Source organism: Stenella coeruleoalba (genome assembly GCF_951394435.1).
Source record: "Stenella coeruleoalba genome assembly, chromosome: 7".
NCBI classification, from domain to species: domain Eukaryota; kingdom Metazoa; phylum Chordata; class Mammalia; order Artiodactyla; family Delphinidae; genus Stenella; species Stenella coeruleoalba.
Genome location: NC_137153.1, coordinates 17,260,131 through 17,266,921, shown reverse-complemented (window position 1 = coordinate 17,266,921; position 6,791 = coordinate 17,260,131). Strand labels below are relative to the sequence as shown.

The 6,791-nt window shown below is 42.0% G+C and overlaps 1 protein-coding gene across 3 annotated transcripts in view; it reads left to right on the top strand.

The window, feature by feature from the left end:
- The window catches only part of MSRA (methionine sulfoxide reductase A), a 370,575-nt gene that overhangs the window by 1,011 nt on the left and 362,773 nt on the right, over positions 1-6,791 (top strand). The window lies entirely within an intron of this gene.

The following is a 6,791-nucleotide window of genomic DNA, read 5'->3' as shown; positions in this document are numbered from 1 at the left end:
GTAGGAATTATCCTCAGGCTACCATTATCCTCCAGAACTGCCCGATTTCCTCCAGTTGGCAGGAGCTGCCCCTGGCCCTATGCTCCCGGGTTTGCCTGTGTGTGTCAGCCATGCAGAAGAGCTGTGCTTCCCAAACTTAAAAATAATTTTCCAATCTCATACCAATACTTCTGGAGAGTATAATAAAATATATATAAAATATAATGAAAGTGAAATGCTAGAAAAATGAAATAAAATGAAAAAATATAATAAAAATGAAATGCTAGAAACTGCTCTAAAAGTTTCGAAAGCTTAACTCTAATTTCTGTCTTAGCCCTATAGAAGGTCGCAGATAGCACGTGTCCACCAACCTGAGGACCATACTTTTTGAGAAGAATTACCTTGGTGCATTGCTTCTCAAAGTGTAGTCCCAATGATATCTTTTAAATACGCCCTTCCGGTGATACTAATGCACTTGGTAGTTTGTAAACGGGTGCCTTAGAGGTGTTGGAGGATTAAGCGGTGACTAATCTTTTACGTATGGCTCGATGCCAAGATAAATCCTGCATTTACAGTTTTCTAGGGATTCTTCCATCTTTCTTTAACTTAAAGAATTGTTGAGTATATATAGGAGGAGGTCGTTCTGAGGGTCTGTGTATCATACACAATACTCAGTATGAGAATGGAGAAGGTAGAGGTCTTTGGATTTGAGGCAGTTTGGGAACTGATGCTGTGTGACCTGTTTCTCATTCACCTACATGAGCAGTTCTATTTCCTATGTCCCATATCACTTCACTCCCAGCTCATTGATAGCCTTAAAAAGCTTATTTTATTTTTGACTCAAATTCAGAGAATGAATTTCGAAAAAAAAAAAATCCAGATTATCTTTAACTCTGTCTCTAAATTACATAACCCCATTATCTAAACTTTATCTTGAAAGAGAATTCTCTTTTAACAAACTAGGATTCATAAGTGGATATTTAAAGGCAATAATTCTCAATGCTGAACTTTCCCAGCTTGTATGAAACTTCCTCTTTACACACTACAGTGTCTGTGGTATGTCCTCCTAGACATCTAGAAACAAACAAACCAAAAACTCCTGATCAGATTTCCAAACTGGTTCAAGGTTAAAACTGACCACAATTTAGTTCTTCTTTATCTTAACTAAGGTCTTCCCACTCAGTTCTTTAGTATATAAATGATACTTCTGGTAAAAGATTAACATGACAGAAACAAGCCAATGATTTCTTTTTCTATGCATCTGATAACTCTGACTGAAAAACCTCAGGACTTGGTTCTTGTCCAGGCTCTTCTGCCTTTTTATATAGCCATGCATACATTGCTATATCTGGACCAGTGAACTGTTTTTTTTGGTGTAGGGCCAAGCCTATAAGGCACATGTCCTTTTTGTTCAGCTGTTGTAACTTCCACCCCCGCAAATACTTAAATTTTAGATTGTGGCCTTTCCTATCTCTACCCCTGGTACTGCTGCCTTGACAGGTTGCCGAAGGTTCTGATTGGCCCAAGAAATGGGCAGTGTTACCTCTTTGGTGGGTTTTCAGTGGCTGTAAGATAGAAGCTTAGGGACTTAATATTATTGTTTTGAAAGTTAAATTCATCTCTACTCCAACCTCCAATCTGTTTAACAGCTTTTCACCTTTCTGTATTACCTCTGTCTATGTCTGTTGTTATTTGCAACCTATCCTTAGTTAATTTATAAAGGTAACATGGTTTCAGGAAAAATACAAATGATATTTTTATTTTGTCCTAGAACAGGATGCACTAATTTAAAAAATTCATATGGAAAAATAAGCAGGAATAGTTAATGGTAACTGTAAAAGAAGAACAAAGAGGGACAACTAGCCCTTGCACATAGTAAAAGTGAAGCTTAATAATTTAAACAGTGTGGGACTGGTCCATGAATAGATAGGTCGATAGAAAGATCAGAAATTCTTAAATATGTATGAGAATGTAGCATATGGTACAGGTGACATCTCAAATCAGTGGGGAAAAGATGGAATATTCAATAAATGGTTATGGGACAACTGAGTAGCCATATGGAAAACAAACAAACAAACAAAACCCCCCCCAAAAAAACCCCACCAAAGTTGGATCTGTACTTCACATCTTAAACCAGGATAAGTTCCAAAAGATATATGTTGATAATAGCTCACTCTTATTGAGTGTTTACTATATGCTGGACACTGTAGTAATTGATTTACATTTACTAATACGTTTAATCTTCACAACAACCTGAGGAGGTGGTAACCTGTTACCACTTGTAGGTGTGGAAACTGAGGCCTATAGAGTTTAGGTGACTTATACAAGGTCATATAGCTAATAAGTAGTGGATCTGGGATATGAATATAGGCAGTTTGCCTCTAGGGTTTGTGATCTTAACTACTATATGTACTGTTTTTTCATTTAGTTAAATGTAAAAAATGAAATAATTTAAGGATGAGCAAGGGAGAATTCCTTTAGAAAGGAAAGCCTTTTTAACCATGACTTGAAAATCAGAAGACTTAAAAAACTGATAAATTGGATCACAACAAAATAAAAATCTTCTGCAGGCAAAAATTACCGCAAGCAAATTCAAAAGACAAACTGGGGTAAATATTTGCAACTCATATCGTAGGTGAAGGACTAATCTCCCTAATATATAAGAAGCTTCTAGAAGATAATAAGAAAACACCAACATCCATTAGAAAAATAGACAAAGGTTATGAGCAGTTTACAGAAAAGGAAGTATAATTGGCTCTTAAACATATAAAAAGATGCTCAGCTTCATTCATAATGAGGAGAATGCAAGTACCATTTTTCATTCTTCAGACTGGCAAAAATCCAGAAATTTGATGATACACTTTGTTGGTAAATCCTTGAGGGAGAAGACACTCTTGTACATAGCTGGCAAGAATGTAAATTGGCTCAACTCTTATGGAAGGCAATTTGGCCATATCTGTCAAAAATTTAAATGTGTATACCTTTTGACCCAGGAATTCAATTTCTGGGAATTTATCCTACAGATATACTTGCATTCGTGCCAAATGATGACTGTACCAGGTTATTCACTGCAGCTTTTCTTGCAGTAGTCAAAGATTGGAAACAACCCAAACGCCCATCAATAGGGGCTAGTTAAATTAATTATGGTTCATCCTCACAATGGAATATGCAGCTGTAAAAAAGAACATGGAATATCTATATGAATGGGTATGGAGAGATTGCCAAGATATAGTGTTAGGTGAAAAATGCAAGGTCAGAACAGTGTTATATGTTAACTTTTGTGTGAACAGGGAGGATAATAATAATGTTTATGCACAAAGAAACTTTGGAAGGATAGATAAGAAAGTAATGGCCACGGAGAGGGCGATGCAGTGAGCTGATGGTGGAGGGGAGACACAGGTGGGAGACTTGACTCCGTGCTTTTTTTTAACTTTTGGTTCGAGTTAAGTAACTCCACTTTGAAGATGATCTCTTTCTGCTGTTTTTAGTCTAATTGACCACCTTACTATCATCTTTTTTTCATCCCTATTTCAAGTTCTTTTTTTTCCTTTTTAAATTTTGCTCTTTTTCATGTCAAGTTCTGTTTTTCTTCCCCAACTTGCTTTTGTAATCAAAATCCACATTTTGGCGTGATTTAAAAATCTAAATTTAGAGGGTGAAATTGGAATAAGTTAATCCAAATCATTTTACATTTCATAAATATTCATTTTTATTGAAGTGTCAATTGTGGTGGCATCATTTATACAAAGAAAAGATCCTTGGGGACAAATTCCTTCCACTATTATGTAGAAGGCATTATGTGTATTTCTTTTATTTTGAGTGATGTACATAGACTTTTAAAAGAAAATCATGGAAAACAAATTTCCTTTTAGAAAAATTTTCACCAGTGTGTGATTAACTTCTAAATTGTAGGACACAGAGCTATTATCTCTCCTCTTTGCATCCTGTCTAAAGCTCTTTATTTTATTCTCTGTTTCAGAATCCTCAGTACTTTCCTGAAGTCCCTGGGATAAGGGTATTCCATATCTCCCACCATCTGACCCTTACCTTCCCAGCCTTTTTTCCTACTGTGCCCCTATAGAACCCCATCTTCTGGCTAGCATGTGTTTCAGTGTTTTGCCTCTGGAAACATTCATGTGATTTTACCCAAGTGGGTTCCACACGCTAATCTTTTCATTTAGTCATTCATTAAATGTTTATTAAATGCCTGCTTGGGTAAAATATTGTGATTTCCATATATCCTTATCCTGCTCTTCCTCAAAACTTACCCTGCTTGAATTCCCTTTCTCCTATAAACCCATGCCTTTCCTCTCCAACCTAAGCAATCCCTTTCTTCTCTACTAGACAAATAATTTTGAACTATTTTATGAATCCTTCTATCAGATCTTGCATTGCTACTGAGGTGCTTTTTTGCTACCCAGGCTATTAAATCTCTGTCTTATTGTAGTAGGGGTGGGGTGGGTGTGCAGCCGTTATCACGAGACCTTTAGCGCATCAGTTAGAGGTCCCACTCCGCCAACAGTCAGCCTGACAGTGGTCCTCAAGGCAGACAGTGCAGTGAGAGGCCGATCGTGGCCGTTTCCCCGGAGCCCTCCATGCCCTCCGGTCTTGGGGCTGGCGGGTGAGCTGGGGGCTCAGGGACAGGCTGAGGGCTATGTCCCGCAGAGCCCCAGAGTCCATGCCACGGGTGCCTGCTGGCCAGGCCCAGGCCTTGAGGCAGCAGCGAACATCTTCCTCATCCCCACCTCTGCTACCTAAAGGGGGTGGCTGTCTGCATGGGTGGCAGTCCACGGAGGCCTCAGCGACTGGAGTATACGGACACTGCCATCAAGGTAACAGCTTCAGCCAGCTTCAGCCTCTCTGTTCAAGTTTCAAAAATTGGTCCAGCTGAGATCAGTTGTCTACCCCTAGGAGGTGGCCATAGGTCAGGGTTAAGTTGCAAGGACATTGCACAGCATTACTTCAGGTCCACCTCTGTGGTTGGGCTATTCTCAAAGAAGGGCAGTTGTCATGAGCTGGGAATTCACCTGATGGGTATTTGCTACAAGAGGTATTACATTGATCATACACAAATGATTCTCTCCAGTTTAAATGCAAAGCCTGAGGGCCGGCTGGATCCTGGGCGCCTTGCCCCCCTCAGTGATGACAGCTGGGCCAGGTCTGGGGACCTGGCCCTGAGGGCAACGCCAGCTGAGATCTGACTCTTTAGCCCGGCCTGGGCACTGGCGGGAGGACCCAGACTGGGTGCTGGACAGACGCTCCTGGGCAGGGTAACCGGCCGGCGCAGGGACCCCCCTCCTCTCGGCCAGGGCCTGGACCTCGGAGGGCGAAAGTTGAGCCTTGGGACCTTGCTCTCTCTTGTCAGGACAGAGAATAACAATTTGTTTTGGTGAAGGTTTACAGGAACATCGTGACCTGACGTGACCCAACCTCAGGAGCAAAGGATCTGACACCAAGAAGTTTCACAGCTAACCACGCGCCTCCCTCACCTTTCCTATAAAAAGGCTTTGCTGAAAGCATTCCGGGAGTTCGGGGTTTCTGAAGCATGGGCCGCCTGTCTCCTTGCATGGCCCTGCAGTAAGCCTTTCTCTGCTCCAAACTCTACCGTTTTGGTATTGTTTGGCCTCACTGTGCGTCGGGCACACAGACTTGTGTTTGATAACATTATCTCCCCATATGAGTGTGAGCTCCCCAGAAGGATGTCTGTCCAGAGTGGGGAGCCATGTTTCACTCCTTAAAGGGAGGGACTGGACCATGTTTGATACTTATTTTATCCTGTAGTGTGTAGCACTTCACAAAGGGTACTGCCTGCCTGCATCAGACACTCAGTAATGTTTTGTGGATATTGGGGGAGAATGTGGTTAATGCCTGAAAACAAAGCCCAAAAAGGTGGTTTTTTTATGTGACCATCGTGTGACCAATGGTGACCCAGAGAAACTAGCAAAAACATAATATGTTTTATCCATGGGGTACATATTCTGAATTTTTTTTCCACTAGTGGTGGTGGATTTGTGCTGATTTCAGAATTCCCTCTCAATCACTCTTGTGACCAGTGGTAAACTTTTCGACTGGCCAGGATGAATGATGGGAAGCCCCTTGTCTTCAAATCTCTGAGCAGGGACGTGCTAGGGACCTGCAGCAGCGGTGGGGAAAAGGATGTCATGCTCAGCACAGCCCTTGGGGGGCCCCGTCCTGCTCCCCTCTGGTTCAGGGGACACAGCGAGCCCCTGTATCAGCTGGGGAGGGAGGAGAGTGACGACAGCTGGGTGAGGAGACTCAGCCTGTGACATGGGTCCCAAGAGAGCCAGCAGCCTCCAGGCCCTCAGCAAGGACCAGAGTGAAGGCCTCTTTGCCGAGCTTGGTCTGGCCCCTTCACAGACCCCAGTGGCCTGGGAGCCATCACCCCTGCTGCCTTGGCAGATGACCAGGCCCCTTCTCATACTACAGCAGCTGGCTGTAGCCCCTGCCATCCTGTGCCAGCCCAGATCTCGAACTCTGGCACTGTACGAAAGACTGAATTCTGCAGAAGATGGTTTCAGGGTGTCAGTGTGAGGAAGAAAAGTTGTGGATCTTCTACATCCTGTTCTTTCATCTTTCTTCCCTCATAAGTCTGCAGTTTGTCTGAGAGCATCAGAATATCTAATGTTTTATGAAATAGTAGCATTAGAGTACAAACTACTTCAGGGCAGGATTTTGTCTTATTCTTTGTGTCTGGAACACAGTAGGTTGACAATAAATATTTGCTGAATGACTGTAGCGTATTATGTTGTGATCTCTTTGATGGGCAGGCCCCTCAAAAACATACCTGTGTT